Below are 18,315 nucleotides of genomic sequence, written 5' to 3'. Positions count from 1 at the left end.
GCTCACGGGGCCACGCGGCCATCACACAGCCTGGGACGGTAAAGATGTTCCTTCCCCGGCAAGCGGAAGGAGCGACACCTCGCCTGCGACGGGAAGCGAATTGGACAGGAGACCGCCCTGCTCGAGGGACCGGACACCACCGAGACTTCGCCCGGAGGAGCCGGCCCGCCGGGGGCCCTTTCCGACGCGACCCGAAAAGCCTCATCGATCGGACGGGGACAGAAAGAAAAGCAGCCGCGGGGCAACGGGGAGCCCCCGCGGCCGCGGGTTCCTGGGACAACGGCAACGGAGCAGGGCTCCAACATGCGTGCGAGCGGGACACGTCCCCGAGAGGCCCTCCCTTGGCGCCGCCGAGCCTCCCCGACGCTCCCTAGGCCCCCGACGCCGGCGGGCCGCTTGCAACCTTCGGGATCGATCACGCAGCAGAGGAAGAGAGCGGGGGGTGCCGCCACCCGCCCGCGGGCCGCAAGACAACGGAAAACGGAGCAGCTGCCACCGACCACGCCGCGGGCCACCGGCTTTCGCCCGCCTCGCAGCGATCGGCTTCCCACCCGGAAAAAAAGCCGGGGGGAAGGGCAAGCCACCGCACCAAAAAAAAAACTAAAAAAAAAAGCACGCCATGCGTCGCACGACCCGTGCTAGCCACGGGGGTCACGAGCCAGGGGTGGGGGCGAGAACGCGCCTCTCAACTCCTCCCGTAAAACCCCTCCAACCACCGGACATACGGTCTCTTTTCTCACTCGCCAACACAGCCAGCCCTTCTCTCTCGCCTTTCGCTTTCGCTTCGGTGGCGGCCCGTGACCCTCCGTCAGCGCGCGCTTCTCGGTGCCGCGGCTTAGGGCCGCGAGAGAAAAAGAACGGAGGCCGGGCGGGCACCCCCACACTGCCCCGCACACCGGCACGCTTTAATAAAAAAGAACGGAGCCGCTCGCAAAACCCAGCCCCCGCCGGCAACGGCAACCACGGCAGCCGGGGCAGGCCAGACACCACGGGCCGCCCCGGCACGGTGCCTCGATCGCGCCCGGCCGATACCGAGAAAGGGCGAGGCGCCGCCGCCCCGCCCACGACACACTCTCGGGGGCTCACTCGCTCGCTCGCTCTCTGTTGGGTTGCGGGGTCCGTCCTGGGGGGGGGGACACGGCCGGCCACCGCGGCCGACCGCCGCCCCGGAAAAATTCTGCCCGCTACACGCGGGTCCCCGGCTTAGGGCCGAGGAAGGGGGACGACTTCAACAACACACGGCAGGGCCGGACACTCCCGTCACCGAGCCCCCCTTCGCAGGCAAGCAAGCGAAGCCGAGAGGCGAGGCCACACGCCCCACTGCATGTCCCCCGCTGCCCTTTCGATACGGACACAACTCTGGCAACACAGGTCGGGAGCGGGAAACGAGGCGCAGCCAACCTCGGCCAAGCGAGCCACGCCCGGGGGGCTCTCGGGGAGGGGGGCCAGGGAAAGCCCGGGCAGGCTCAACACAACCCCGGGCCGGCCCCACAGAAATCCAGCCCCGGCTGCCGGCCACCAGCGTGCACCGGGACCGACAGCCGAAGAAATGCCGCACCCGGCGAGCGGGCGGGGCCCCGGCTTAAGGCCGGGCAGAAAAGGGGCGAGGCGCCGCCGCCTCGCCCGCCACCATCCCCGGGGGAGCGAGCGGGCGCCCGGCTCCCCGTTGTCACGAAACCGGCAGCAGCCGGGCCGGAGCGGGACACACTCGCGGCTTTCTCGCCCTCTCTCTGGGCCTTTTTCTCGCTTCTCCCCCGCCTGGAACAACGCAGCCTCGCCTGGGCCGGGGGAGCGCGGTGGCTCTCGGATCGCATCGCTCTCTCTGGGGGCTTTCTCGCTTCTCCCCCGGACTGAACACGCAGCCTCGGCCTGGGCCGGGGAGCGGCTCTCGGATCGCATCGGTCTCTCTGGGGGCTTTCTCGCTTCTCCCCCGACTGAGCACGCAGCCTCGCCTGGGCCGGGGAGCGGCTCTCGGATCGCATCGGTCTCTCTCTCTGGGCTAACCTGTCCCAGTCGAACTGGGTAAGACGGGAAGCCGGACGAAGCCACGCGACTCGCCCCGACATCGGCGGTGTTCTTCTGGCCCTGGCGACCGCACGCGCGTCCGCCCTTCTCCGCCACGGACACAGGCACGGCAACAGCCTGTGGGGATACGGCCCGTCACCTCGTTCCCATAATACGGACAGATGGGCCCGAAGCGGCGGAGGCCGGAAAGAGAACCGATGTACGTGACCGAGGGGGCGCAGTGGCGCACGCCGCCTTCTACGATGACATAGCCGGAGGCAGCGAGAAACAGCGACCCCTTGGAGTACTTCCAGGCCGGCAGCGGACAACAGGTCTACCAGCCATGAAACGGGCAACAGGTCTACCGACGGCTTGCTGCGGACAACAGGTCTACCCAGCCATGAAACGGGCAACAGGTCTACCAAGCTGCGGACACCAGGTCTACCCAGGGCATGCTGCGGACACCAGGTCTACCCACGGCTTGCTGCGGACAACAGGTCTACCCAGCTGCGGACACCAGGTCTACCCAGGGCATGAAAAGGGCAACAGGTCTACCAAGCTGCGGACACCAGGTCTACCCAGGGCATGCTGCGGACACCAGGTCTACCCACGGCTTGCTGCGGACAACAGGTCTACCCAGCCATGAAACGGGCAACAGGTCTACCAAGCTGCGGACACCAGGTCTACCCAGGGCATGCTGCGGACACCAGGTCTACCCACGGCTTGCTGCGGACACCAGGTCTACCCACGGCTTGCTGCGGACACCAGGTCTACCCAGCCATGAAACGGGCAACAGGTCTACCAAGCTGCGGACACCAGGTCTACCCAGGGCATGCTGCGGACACCAGGTCTACCCACGGCTTGCTGCGGACACCAGGTCTACCCAGCCATGAAACGGGCAACAGGTCTACCAAGCTGCGGACACCAGGTCTACCCAGGGCATGCTGCGGACAACAGGTCTACCCAGCCATGAAACGGGCAACAGGTCTACTCACGGCTTGCTGCGGACACCAGGTCTACCCAGCCATGAAACGGGCAACAGGTCTACCAAGCTGCGGACACCAGGTCTACCCAGGGCATGCTGCGGACACCAGGTCTACCCACTCAATGCTGCGGACAACAGGTCTACCCAGGCATGAATCGGGCAACAGGTCTACCAAGCTCCGGACACCAGGTCTACCCACGGCTTGCTGCGGACACCAGGTCTACCCAGCCATGAAACGGGCAACAGGTCTACCAAGCTGCGGACACCAGGTCTACCCAGGGCATGCTGCGGACACCAGGTCTACCCAGCCATGAAACGGGCAACAGGTCTACTCACGGCTTGCTGCGGACACCAGGTCTACCCAGCCATGAAACGGGCAACAGGTCTACCAAGCTGCGGACACCAGGTCTACCCAGGGCATGCTGCGGACACCAGGTCTACCCAGCCATGAAACGGGCAACAGGTCTACTCACGGCTTGCTGCGGACACCAGGTCTACCCAGCCATGAAACGGGCAACAGGTCTACCAAGCTGCGGACACCAGGTCTACCCAGGGCATGCTGCGGACACCAGGTCTACCCAGGGCATGCTGCGGACAACAGGTCTACCCAGGCATGAATCGGGCAACAGGTCTACCAAGCTCCGGACACCAGGTCTACCCACGGCTTGCTGCGGACACCAGGTCTACCCAGCCATGAAACGGGCAACAGGTCTACCAAGCTGCGGACACCAGGTCTACCCAGGGCATGCTGCGGACACCAGGTCTACCCAGCCATGAAACGGGCAACAGGTCTACTCACGGCTTGCTGCGGACACCAGGTCTACCCAGCCATGAAACGGGCAACAGGTCTACCAAGCTGCGGACACCAGGTCTACCCAGGGCATGCTGCGGACACCAGGTCTACCCACGGCTTGCTGCGGACACCAGGTCTACCCAGCCATGAAACGGGCAACAGGTCTACCCAGCTGCGGACACCAGGTCTACCCAGGGCATGCTGCGGACACCAGGTCTACCCAGCCATGAAACGGGCAACAGGTCTACTCACGGCTTGCAGCGGACAACAGGTCTACCCAGCCATGAAACGGGCAACAGGTCTACCAAGCTGCGGACACCAGGTCTACCCAGGGCATGCTGCGGACACCAGGTCTACCCACGGCTTGCTGCGGACAACAGGTCTACCCAGGCATGAAACGGGCAACAGGTCTACCAAGCTGCGGACACCAGGTCTACCCAGGGCATGCTGCGGACACCAGGTCTACCCACGGCTTGCTGCGGACACCAGGTCTACCAACTCAATGCTGCGGACAACAGGTCTACCCAGCCATGAAACGGGCAACAGGTCTACCAAGCTGCGGACACCAGGTCTACCCACGGCTTGCTGCGGACACCAGGTCTACCCAGCCATGAAACGGGCAACAGGTCTACCAAGCTGCGGACACCAGGTCTACCCAGGGCATGCTGCGGACACCAGGTCTACCCACGGCTTGCTGCGGACAACAGGTCTACCCAGCCATGAATCGGGCAACAGGTCTACCAAGCTGCGGACACCAGGTCTACCCACGGCTTGCTGCGGACACCAGGTCTACCCAGCCATGAAACGGGCACCAGGTCTACTCACGGCTTGCTGCGGACACCAGGTCTACCCAGCCATGAAACGGGCAACAGGTCTACCAAGCTGCGGACACCAGGTCTACCCAGCCATGAAACGGGCAACAGGTCTACCAACTCAATGCTGCGGACAACAGGTCTACCCAGCCATGAAACGGGCAACAGGTCTACCAAGCTGCGGACACCAGGTCTACCCACGGCTTGCTGCGGACACCAGGTCTACCAACTCAATGCTGCGGACACCAGGTCTACCCAGCCATGAAACGGGCAACAGGTCTACCAAGCTGCGGACACCAGGTCTACCCACGGCTTGCTGCGGACAACAGGTCTACCCAGGCATGAATCGGGCAACAGGTCTACCAAGCTGCGGACACCAGGTCTACCCACGGCTTGCTGCGGACAACAGGTCTACCCAGCCATGAAACGGGCAACAGGTCTACCAAGCTGCGGACACCAGGTCTACCCAGGGCATGCTGCGGACACCAGGTCTACCCAGCCATGAAACGGGCAACAGGTCTACTCACGGCTTGCTGCGGACACCAGGTCTACCCAGCCATGAAACGGGCAACAGGTCTACCAAGCTGCGGACACCAGGTCTACCCAGGGCATGCTGCGGACACCAGGTCTACCCAGTCATGAAACGGGCAACAGGTCTACTCACGGCTTGCTGCGGACAACAGGTCTACCCAGCCATGAAACGGGCAACAGGTCTACCAAGCTGCGGACAACAGGTCTACCCAGGGCATGCTGCGGACACCAGGTCTACCCACTCAATGCTGCGGACAACAGGTCTACCCAGGCATGAATCGGGCAACAGGTCTACCAAGCTCCGGACACCAGGTCTACCCACGGCTTGCTGCGGACAACAGGTCTACCCAGCCATGAAACGGGCAACAGGTCTACCAAGCTGCGGACACCAGGTCTACCCAGGGCATGCTGCGGACACCAGGTCTACCCAGCCATGAAACGGGCAACAGGTCTACTCACGGCTTGCTGCGGACACCAGGTCTACCCAGCCATGAAACGGGCAACAGGTCTACCAAGCTGCGGACACCAGGTCTACCCAGGGCATGCTGCGGACACCAGGTCTACCCACTCAATGCTGCGGACAACAGGTCTACCCAGGCATGAATCGGGCAACAGGTCTACCAAGCTCCGGACACCAGGTCTACCCACGGCTTGCTGCGGACACCAGGTCTACCCAGCCATGAAACGGGCAACAGGTCTACCAAGCTGCGGACACCAGGTCTACCCAGGGCATGCTGCGGACACCAGGTCTACCCAGCCATGAAACGGGCAACAGGTCTACTCACGGCTTGCTGCGGACACCAGGTCTACCCAGCCATGAAACGGGCAACAGGTCTACCAAGCTGCGGACACCAGGTCTACCCAGGGCATGCTGCGGACACCAGGTCTACCCACTCAATGCTGCGGACAACAGGTCTACCCAGGCATGAATCGGGCAACAGGTCTACCAAGCTCCGGACACCAGGTCTACCCACGGCTTGCTGCGGACACCAGGTCTACCCAGCCATGAAACGGGCAACAGGTCTACCAAGCTGCGGACACCAGGTCTACCCAGGGCATGCTGCGGACACCAGGTCTACCCAGCCATGAAACGGGCAACAGGTCTACTCACGGCTTGCTGCGGACACCAGGTCTACCCAGCCATGAAACGGGCAACAGGTCTACCAAGCTGCGGACACCAGGTCTACCCAGGGCATGCTGCGGACACCAGGTCTACCCAGCCATGAAACGGGCAACAGGTCTACTCACGGCTTGCTGCGGACACCAGGTCTACCCAGCCATGAAACGGGCAACAGGTCTACCAAGCTGCGGACACCAGGTCTACCCAGGGCATGCTGCGGACACCAGGTCTACCCAGGGCATGCTGCGGACAACAGGTCTACCCAGGCATGAATCGGGCAACAGGTCTACCAAGCTCCGGACACCAGGTCTACCCACGGCTTGCTGCGGACACCAGGTCTACCCAGCCATGAAACGGGCAACAGGTCTACCAAGCTGCGGACACCAGGTCTACCCAGGGCATGCTGCGGACACCAGGTCTACCCAGCCATGAAACGGGCAACAGGTCTACTCACGGCTTGCTGCGGACACCAGGTCTACCCAGCCATGAAACGGGCAACAGGTCTACCAAGCTGCGGACACCAGGTCTACCCAGGGCATGCTGCGGACACCAGGTCTACCCAGCCATGAAACGGGCAACAGGTCTACTCACGGCTTGCTGCGGACACCAGGTCTACCCAGCCATGAAACGGGCAACAGGTCTACCAAGCTGCGGACACCAGGTCTACCCAGGGCATGCTGCGGACACCAGGTCTACCCAGGGCATGCTGCGGACAACAGGTCTACCCAGGCATGAATCGGGCAACAGGTCTACCAAGCTGCGGACACCAGGTCTACCCAGGGCATGCTGCGGACACCAGGTCTACCCAGCCATGAAACGGGCAACAGGTCTACCAAGCTGCGGACAACAGGTCTACCCAGGGCATGCTGCGGACACCAGGTCTACCCAGCCATGAAACGGGCAACAGGTCTACCAAGCTGCGGACACCAGGTCTACCCAGGGCATGCTGCGGACACCAGGTCTACCCAGCCATGAAACGGGCAACAGGTCTACTCACGTCTTGCTGCGGACACCAGGTCTACCCAGCCATGAAACGGGCAACAGGTCTACCAAGCTGCGGACACCAGGTCTACTCACGGCTTGCTGCGGACACCAGGTCTACCCAGCCATGAAACGGGCAACAGGTCTACTCACGGCTTGCTGCGGACACCAGGTCTACCCAGCCATGAAACGGGCAACAGGTCTACCAAGCTGCGGACAACAGGTCTACCCAGGGCATGCTGCGGACAACAGGTCTACCCAGCCATGAAACGGGCAACAGGTCTACTCACGGCTTGCTGCGGACACCAGGTCTACCCAGCCATGAAACGGGCAACAGGTCTACCAAGCTGCGGACACCAGGTCTACCCAGGGCATGCTGCGGACACCAGGTCTACCCACGGCTTGCTGCGGACACCAGGTCTACCCAGCCATGAAACGGGCAACAGGTCTACCAAGCTGCGGACACCAGGTCTACCCAGGGCATGCTGCGGACACCAGGTCTACCCACGGCTTGCTGCGGACAACAGGTCTACCCAGCCATGAAACGGGCAACAGGTCTACCAAGCTGCGGACACCAGGTCTACCCAGGGCATGCTGCGGACAACAGGTCTACCCAGCCATGAAACGGGCAACAGGTCTACTCACGGCTTGCTGCGGACAACAGGTCTACCAAGCCATGAAACGGGCAACAGGTCTACCAAGCTGCGGACACCAGGTCTACCCAGGGCATGCTGCGGACACCAGGTCTACCCACTCAATGCTGCGGACAACAGGTCTACCCAGGCATGAATCGGGCAACAGGTCTACCAAGCTCCGGACACCAGGTCTACCCACGGCTTGCTGCGGACACCAGGTCTACCCAGCCATGAAACGGGCAACAGGTCTACCAAGCTGCGGACACCAGGTCTACCCAGGGCATGCTGCGGACACCAGGTCTACCCAGCCATGAAACGGGCAACAGGTCTACCAAGCTGCGGACACCAGGTCTACCCAGGGCATGCTGCGGACACCAGGTCTACCCAGGGCATGCTGCGGACAACAGGTCTACCCAGGCATGAATCGGGCAACAGGTCTACCAAGCTCCGGACACCAGGTCTACCCACGGCTTGCTGCGGACACCAGGTCTACCCAGCGATGAAACGGGCAACAGGTCTACCAAGCTGCGGACACCAGGTCTACCCAGGGCATGCTGCGGACACCAGGTCTACCCAGCCATGAAACGGGCAACAGGTCTACTCACGGCTTGCTGCGGACACCAGGTCTACCCAGCCATGAAACGGGCAACAGGTCTACCAAGCTGCGGACACCAGGTCTACCCAGGGCATGCTGCGGACACCAGGTCTACCCAGCCATGAAACGGGCAACAGGTCTACTCACGGCTTGCTGCGGACACCAGGTCTACCCAGCCATGAAACGGGCAACAGGTCTACCAAGCTGCGGACACCAGGTCTACCCAGGGCATGCTGCGGACACCAGGTCTACCCAGGGCATGCTGCGGACAACAGGTCTACCCAGGCATGAATCGGGCAACAGGTCTACCAAGCTGCGGACACCAGGTCTACCCAGGGCATGCTGCGGACACCAGGTCTACCCAGCCATGAAACGGGCAACAGGTCTACCAAGCTGCGGACACCAGGTCTACCCAGGGCATGCTGCGGACACCAGGTCTACCCAGCCATGAAACGGGCAACAGGTCTACTCACGGCTTGCTGCGGACACCAGGTCTACCCAGCCATGAAACGGGCAACAGGTCTACCAAGCTGCGGACACCAGGTCTACCCAGGGCATGCTGCGGACACCAGGTCTACCCAGCCATGAAACGGGCAACAGGTCTACTCACGTCTTGCTGCGGACACCAGGTCTACCCAGCCATGAAACGGGCAACAGGTCTACCAAGCTGCGGACACCAGGTCTACTCACGGCTTGCTGCGGACACCAGGTCTACCCAGCCATGAAACGGGCAACAGGTCTACTCACGGCTTGCTGCGGACACCAGGTCTACCCAGCCATGAAACGGGCAACAGGTCTACCAAGCTGCGGACAACAGGTCTACCCAGGGCATGCTGCGGACAACAGGTCTACCCAGCCATGAAACGGGCAACAGGTCTACTCACGGCTTGCTGCGGACACCAGGTCTACCCAGCCATGAAACGGGCAACAGGTCTACCAAGCTGCGGACACCAGGTCTACCCAGGGCATGCTGCGGACACCAGGTCTACCCACGGCTTGCTGCGGACACCAGGTCTACCCAGCCATGAAACGGGCAACAGGTCTACCAAGCTGCGGACACCAGGTCTACCCAGGGCATGCTGCGGACACCAGGTCTACCCACGGCTTGCTGCGGACAACAAGTCTACCCAGCCATGAAACGGGCAACAGGTCTACCAAGCTGCGGACACCAGGTCTACCCAGGGCATGCTGCGGACAACAGGTCTACCCAGCCATGAAACGGGCAACAGGTCTACTCACGGCTTGCTGCGGACACCAGGTCTACCCAGCCATGAAACGGGCAACAGGTCTACCAAGCTGCGGACACCAGGTCTACCCAGGGCATGCTGCGGACACCAGGTCTACCAACTCAATGCTGCGGACAACAGGTCTACCCAGCCATGAATCGGGCAACAGGTCTACCAAGCTGCGGACACCAGGTCTACCCACGGCTTGCTGCGGACACCAGGTCTACCCAGCCATGAAACGGGCAACAGGTCTACCAAGCTGCGGACACCAGGTCTACCCAGGGCATGCTGCGGACACCAGGTCTACCCAGCCATGAAACGGGCAACAGGTCTACTCACGGCTTGCTGCGGACAACAGGTCTACCCAGCCATGAAACGGGCAACAGGTCTACCAAGCTGCGGACACCAGGTCTACCCAGGGCATGCTGCGGACACCAGGTCTACCCACGGCTTGCTGCGGACAACAGGTCTACCCAGGCATGAATCGGGCAACAGGTCTACCAAGCTGCGGACACCAGGTCTACCCAGGGCATGCTGCGGACACCAGGTCTACCCACGGCTTGCTGCGGACAACAGGTCTACCCAGCCATGAATCGGGCAACAGGTCTACCAAGCTCCGGACACCAGGTCTACCCACGGCTTGCTGCGGACACCAGGTCTACCCAGCCATGAAACGGGCAACAGGTCTACCAAGCTGCGGACACCAGGTCTACCCAGCCATGAAACGGGCAACAGGTCTACCAACTCAATGCTGCGGACAACAGGTCTACCCAGCCATGAAACGGGCAACAGGTCTACCAAGCTGCGGACACCAGGTCTACCCACGGCTTGCTGCGGACACCAGGTCTACCCAGCCATGAAACGGGCAACAGGTCTACCAAGCTGCGGACACCAGGTCTACCCAGGGCATGCTGCGGACAACAGGTCTACCCAGCCATGAAACGGGCAACAGGTCTACTCACGGCTTGCTGCGGACAACAGGTCTACCCAGCCATGAAACGGGCAACAGGTCTACCAAGCTGCGGACAACAGGTCTACCCAGGGCATGCTGCGGACACCAGGTCTACCCAGCCATGAAACGGGCAACAGGTCTACTCACGGCTTGCTGCGGACACCAGGTCTACCCAGCCATGAATCGGGCAACAGGTCTACCAAGCTGCGGACAACAGGTCTACCCAGCCATGAAACGGGCAACAGGTCTACCATCTCAATGCTGCGGACACCAGGTCTACCCAGCCATGAAACGGGCAACAGGTCTACCAAGCTGCGGACACCAGGTCTACCCAGGGTATGTAGCGGACACCAGGTCTACCAACTCAATGCTGCGGACAACAGGTCTACCCAGCCATGAAACGGGCAACAGGTCTACCAAGCTGCGGACACCAGGTCTACCCACGGCTTGCTGCGGACACCAGGTCTACCCAGCCATGAAACGGGCAGCAGGTCTACCCACGGCTTGCTGCGGACACCAGGTCTACCCAGCCATGAAACGGGCAACAGGTCTACCAAGCTGCGGACACCAGGTCTACCCAGGGCATGCTGCGGACAACAGGTCTACCCAGCCATGAAACGGGCAACAGGTCTACTCACGGCTTGCTGCGGACAACAGGTCTACCCAGCCATGAAACGGGCAACAGGTCTACCAAGCTGCGGACACCAGGTCTACCCAGGGCATGCTGCGGACACCAGGTCTACCCAGCCATGAAACGGGCAACAGGTCTACTCACGGCTTGCTGCGGACACCAGGTCTACCCAGCCATGAAACGGGCAACAGGTCTACCAAGCTGCGGACACCAGGTCTACCCAGCTATGAAACGGGCAACAGGTCTACCAAGCTGCGGACACCAGGTCTACCCAGGGCATGCTGCGGACACCAGGTCTACCAACTCAATGCTGCGGACAACAGGTCTACCCAGCCATGAATCGGGCAACAGGTCTACCAAGCTGCGGACACCAGGTCTACCCACGGCTTGCTGCGGACAACAGGTCTACCCAGCCATGAAACGGGCAACAGGTCTACCAAGCTGCGGACACCAGGTCTACCCAGGGCATGCTGCGGACACCAGGTCTACCCAGCCATGAAACGGGCAACAGGTCTACCAAGCTGCGGACACCAGGTCTACCCAGGGCATGCTGCGGACACCAGGTCTACCAACTCAATGCTGCGGACAACAGGTCTACCCAGCCATGAAACGGGCAACAGGTCTACCAAGCTGCGGACACCAGGTCTACCCAGGGCATGCTGCGGACACCAGGTCTACCAACTCAATGCTGCGGACACCAGGTCTACCCAGCCATGAATCGGGCAACAGGTCTACCAAGCTGCGGACACCAGGTCTACCCAGGGCATGCTGCGGACACCAGGTCTACCCAGCCATGAAACGGGCAACAGGTCTACTCACGGCTTGCTGCGGACAACAGGTCTACCCAGCCATGAAACGGGCAACAGGTCTACCAAGCTGCGGACACCAGGTCTACCCAGGGCATGCTGCGGACACCAGGTCTACCCACTCAATGCTGCGGACAACAGGTCTACCCAGGCATGAATCGGGCAACAGGTCTACCAAGCTGCGGACACCAGGTCTACCCAGGGCATGCTGCGGACACCAGGTCTACCCACGGCTTGCTGCGGACAACAGGTCTACCCAGGCATGAATCGGGCAACAGGTCTACCAAGCTCCGGACACCAGGTCTACCCACGGCTTGCTGCGGACACCAGGTCTACCCAGCCATGAAACGGGCAACAGGTCTACCAAGCTGCGGACACCAGGTCTACCCAGCCATGAAACGGGCAACAGGTCTACCAACTCAATGCTGCGGACAACAGGTCTACCCAGCCATGAAACGGGCAACAGGTCTACCAAGCTGCGGACACCAGGTCTACCCACGGCTTGCTGCGGACACCAGGTCTACCCAGCCATGAAACGGGCAACAGGTCTACCAAGCTGCGGACACCAGGTCTACCCAGGGCATGCTGCGGACAACAGGTCTACCCAGCCATGAAACGGGCAACAGGTCTACTCACGGCTTGCTGCGGACACCAGGTCTACCCAGCCATGAAACGGGCAACAGGTCTACCAAGCTGCGGACAACAGGTCTACCCAGGGCATGCTGCGGACACCAGGTCTACCCAGCCATGAAACGGGCAACAGGTCTACTCACGGCTTGCTGCGGACACCAGGTCTACCCAGCCATGAATCGGGCAACAGGTCTACCAAGCTGCGGACAACAGGTCTACCCAGCCATGAAACGGGCAACAGGTCTACCATCTCAATGCTGCGGACACCAGGTCTACCCAGCCATGAAACGGGCAACAGGTCTACCAAGCTGCGGACACCAGGTCTACCCAGGGTATGTAGCGGACACCAGGTCTACCAACTCAATGCTGCGGACAACAGGTCTACCCAGCCATGAAACGGGCAACAGGTCTACCAAGCTGCGGACACCAGGTCTACCCACGGCTTGCTGCGGACACCAGGTCTACCCAGCCATGAAACGGGCAGCAGGTCTACCCACGGCTTGCTGCGGACACCAGGTCTACCCAGCCATGAAACGGGCAACAGGTCTACCAAGCTGCGGACACCAGGTCTACCCAGGGCATGCTGCGGACAACAGGTCTACCCAGCCATGAAACGGGCAACAGGTCTACTCACGGCTTGCTGCGGACAACAGGTCTACCCAGCCATGAAACGGGCAACAGGTCTACCAAGCTGCGGACACCAGGTCTACCCAGGGCATGCTGCGGACACCAGGTCTACCCAGCCATGAAACGGGCAACAGGTCTACTCACGGCTTGCTGCGGACACCAGGTCTACCCAGCCATGAAACGGGCAACAGGTCTACCAAGCTGCGGACACCAGGTCTACCCAGCTATGAAACGGGCAACAGGTCTACCAAGCTGCGGACACCAGGTCTACCCAGGGCATGCTGCGGACACCAGGTCTACCCACTCAATGCTGCGGACAACAGGTCTACCCAGGCATGAATCGGGCAACAGGTCTACCAAGCTCCGGACACCAGGTCTACCCACGGCTTGCTGCGGACACCAGGTCTACCCAGCCATGAAACGGGCAACAGGTCTACCAAGCTGCGGACACCAGGTCTACCCAGGTCATGCTGCGGACACCAGGTCTACCCAGCCATGAAACGGGCAACAGGTCTACTCACGGCTTGCTGCGGACACCAGGTCTACCCAGCCATGAAACGGGCAACAGGTCTACCAAGCTGCGGACACCAGGTCTACCCAGGGCATGCTGCGGACACCAGGTCTACCAACTCAATGCTGCGGACAACAGGTCTACCCAGCCATGAAACGGGCAACAGGTCTACCAAGCTGCGGACACCAGGTCTACCCAGGGCATGCTGCGGACACCAGGTCTACCAACTCAATGCTGCGGACAACAGGTCTACCCAGCCATGAATCGGGCAACAGGTCTACCAAGCTGCGGACACCAGGTCTACCCACGGCTTGCTGCGGACACCAGGTCTACCCAGCCATGAAACGGGCAACAGGTCTACTCACGGCTTGCTGCGGACAACAGGTCTACCCAGCCATGAAACGGGCAACAGGTCTACCAAGCTGCGGACACCAGGTCTACCCAGGGCATGCTGCGGACACCAGGTCTACCCACTCAATGCTGCGGACAACAGGTCTACCCAGGCATGAATCGGGCAACAGGTCTACCAAGCTGCGGACACCAGGTCTACCCAGGGCATGCTGCGGACACCAGGTCTACCCACGGCTTGCTGCGGACAACAGGTCTACCCAGGCATGAATCGGGCAACAGGTCTACCAAGCTCCGGACACCAGGTCTACCCACGGCTTGCTGCGGACACCAGGTCTACCCAGCCATGAAACGGGCAACAGGTCTACCAAGCTGCGGACACCAGGTCTACCCAGCCATGAAACGGGCAACAGGTCTACCAACTCAATGCTGCGGACAACAGGTCTACCCAGCCATGAAACGGGCAACAGGTCTACCAAGCTGCGGACACCAGGTCTACCCACGGCTTGCTGCGGACACCAGGTCTACCCAGCCATGAAACGGGCAACAGGTCTACCAAGCTGCGGACACCAGGTCTACCCAGGGCATGCTGCGGACAACAGGTCTACCCAGCCATGAAACGGGCAACAGGTCTACTCACGGCTTGCTGCGGACACCAGGTCTACCCAGCCATGAAACGGGCAACAGGTCTACCAAGCTGCGGACAACAGGTCTACCCAGGGCATGCTGCGGACACCAGGTCTACCCAGCCATGAAACGGGCAACAGGTCTACTCACGGCTTGCTGCGGACACCAGGTCTACCCAGCCATGAATCGGGCAACAGGTCTACCAAGCTGCGGACAACAGGTCTACCCAGCCATGAAACGGGCAACAGGTCTACCATCTCAATGCTGCGGACACCAGGTCTACCCAGCCATGAAACGGGCAACAGGTCTACCAAGCTGCGGACACCAGGTCTACCCAGGGTATGTAGCGGACACCAGGTCTACCAACTCAATGCTGCGGACAACAGGTCTACCCAGCCATGAAACGGGCAACAGGTCTACCAAGCTGCGGACACCAGGTCTACCCACGGCTTGCTGCGGACACCAGGTCTACCCAGCCATGAAACGGGCAGCAGGTCTACCCACGGCTTGCTGCGGACACCAGGTCTACCCAGCCATGAAACGGGCAACAGGTCTACCAAGCTGCGGACACCAGGTCTACCCAGGGCATGCTGCGGACAACAGGTCTACCCAGCCATGAAACGGGCAACAGGTCTACTCACGGCTTGCTGCGGACAACAGGTCTACCCAGCCATGAAACGGGCAACAGGTCTACCAAGCTGCGGACACCAGGTCTACCCAGGGCATGCTGCGGACACCAGGTCTACCCAGCCATGAAACGGGCAACAGGTCTACTCACGGCTTGCTGCGGACACCAGGTCTACCCAGCCATGAAACGGGCAACAGGTCTACCAAGCTGCGGACACCAGGTCTACCCAGCTATGAAACGGGCAACAGGTCTACCAAGCTGCGGACACCAGGTCTACCCAGGGCATGCTGCGGACACCAGGTCTACCCACTCAATGCTGCGGACAACAGGTCTACCCAGGCATGAATCGGGCAACAGGTCTACCAAGCTCCGGACACCAGGTCTACCCACGGCTTGCTGCGGACACCAGGTCTACCCAGCCATGAAACGGGCAACAGGTCTACCAAGCTGCGGACACCAGGTCTACCCAGGTCATGCTGCGGACACCAGGTCTACCCAGCCATGAAACGGGCAACAGGTCTACTCACGGCTTGCTGCGGACACCAGGTCTACCCAGCCATGAAACGGGCAACAGGTCTACCAAGCTGCGGACACCAGGTCTACCCAGGGCATGCTGCGGACACCAGGTCTACCAACTCAATGCTGCGGACAACAGGTCTACCCAGCCATGAAACGGGCAACAGGTCTACCAAGCTGCGGACACCAGGTCTACCCAGGGCATGCTGCGGACACCAGGTCTACCAACTCAATGCTGCGGACAACAGGTCTACCCAGCCATGAATCGGGCAACAGGTCTACCAAGCTGCGGACACCAGGTCTACCCACGGCTTGCTGCGGACACCAGGTCTACCCAGCCATGAAACGGGCAACAGGTCTACCAAGCTGCGGACACCAGGTCTACCCAGGGCATGCTGCGGACACCAGGTCTACCCACGGCTTGCTGCGGACAACAGGTCTACCCACGGCTTGCTGCGGGCAACAGGTCTACCCACTCCAAGCTGCGGACACCAGGTCTAACTACTCCATTACGCGGACAACAGGTCTACCCACTCCATGCGGCGGACAACATGTCTACCCGCTCCATGCTGCGGACACCAGGTCTGCCCACGCCGTGATGCGGACCACAGGTCTACCTTCGCCATGCTGCACGCAGCCCGGGTCGCACCGGAGCTAGGTAGACCCGGTCGCCGCGGCCGTCGCAGCGCCCTCGCCCTCGACGGCGGACCCACGCCGCCGGTCCCGGAGGCGGGTAGACCTGGTCGCCGCGGCCACGGCGGCCGCCCATCCCGGAGCCCAGTAGACCTGGCCGCCGCGGGACCGGCCAAGTTTCCCGGAGTCGTGTAGACCTGGTCGTCGCGGCCACGGCCGCCGCCGCTGCGCCTTCGCCGGCGACGGCGGTCCCACGCCACCGGCCCCGGAGCCGCGTCGACCTGGCCGCCGCGGGACGGGCCACGTTTCGCGGATCCGGGTAGACGAGGCATCCTTGTACCATCTCGGAGCCGGGGAAACCCCACAGCCTCTTAACGCTCCGGAGCCCAAGTGCTCCAGCAGCCTTGCCCCGCCCGGCAGAATCGATTTCAAGACCAAGACATATTTTCGACAACATTTTATTTCATCATTTCATTTCATTTCTTTTCATTTCATTTTATTATTTTATTTTATTTCGTTTTGTTTTGTTTTGTTTTGTTTTGTTTTGATTTGATTTGATTTGTTTCATTTCCTCTTTGCCTTTTTTGAATGATTGCCTCTTCTATTTACTCGGAAAGAAAATCTTTTCCGGAAAACAAAACTCTTGCCAAATCTTATTTGTGATCCCTTTGGGCCCACAGCCGAGCTGACGGAGGGCCTGTGCCCGGTTCTCGCCCTGCTGACACACTGACCCCCCCAAACGGCGTCCTCCCTACCCCACGCCTCCTCCCCCGTCCCCCAGAGACCCTACCTACAGAGCCCCCCCCCCCCCACAAAACAGAACCTCACGGGCCGCAGCACAGCCAGGGGAAGCACGTACGTGCAGCGAAACTCGGCCCAAAGCCGCCGCGCCCTGGCACAACTCGCCCTGCCCCTTCCCGCCCCACGGAGGCGGCTGCATCGAGGCGACCGGCGCCGCCGTCGGCAAGCGGGTGGCCGCTTTCGGGCCGGTTCTTCCGCGGAAGGTCTGCAGAGCTCTTGGGGCCTCGGCGCGGGTTTGGGGGGCCGTGAGGGCTCGCTGTCGAGGCGCCCGGGGCCGGCACGAAGCCGCCTGCCCTCTCCCTGTCCCTGCCCCGTCTTCCGCAGCCACCCATTAACGCTGGGGGCGAGCCCGCCCTCCGCCATCAACCTCCCATGCAGCGCTTTCAGACTTTCCCCGCCCCTGCCCATTGTCGGCTGGGGGCGCCCTGCCCCCCGCCGTCAGCCTCCCTGGCAGCGCTTTCAGACTCTCTCGGGCCCCTGCCCATTGTCGGCTGGGGGCGCCCCGCCCCCCGCCCTCAGCCTCCCTGGCAGCGCTTTCAGACTGCCTCGGGCCCTGCCCATTGTCGGTTGGGGGCGCCCCGCCCCCCGCCCTCAGCCTCCCTGGCAGCGCTTTCAGACGGTCTCGTGCCCTGCCCATTGTCGGTTGGGGGCGACCCCGCCCTCCGCCATCAGCCTCCCTGGCAGCGCTTTCAGACTGCCTCGGGCCCTGCCCATTGTCGGTTGGGGGCGACCCCGCCCTCCGCCATCAGCCTCCCTGGCAGCACTTTCAGCCTCTTCCTGCCCCCGCCCACGGTCCCACCGGGCAGTTTACACGGCGGCGGCGGGAGGCTGATGCCGAGGTCGGCAGGCGGAGAGCCTGGTGCACAAGCAGGGATGGCGGCGGGATGATTGGCGCCGTCTGTCCCTGGTCAAAGAAGCTCTCT

Source organism: Sturnus vulgaris, unplaced genomic scaffold, assembly GCF_052056855.1.
Source record: "Sturnus vulgaris isolate bStuVul1 unplaced genomic scaffold, bStuVul1.hap1 Scaffold_192, whole genome shotgun sequence".
Taxonomy (NCBI): Eukaryota; Metazoa; Chordata; class Aves; order Passeriformes; family Sturnidae; genus Sturnus; species Sturnus vulgaris.
The sequence above is the reverse complement of the archived record's forward strand: the minus strand, read 5'-3'. Positions refer to the sequence as shown.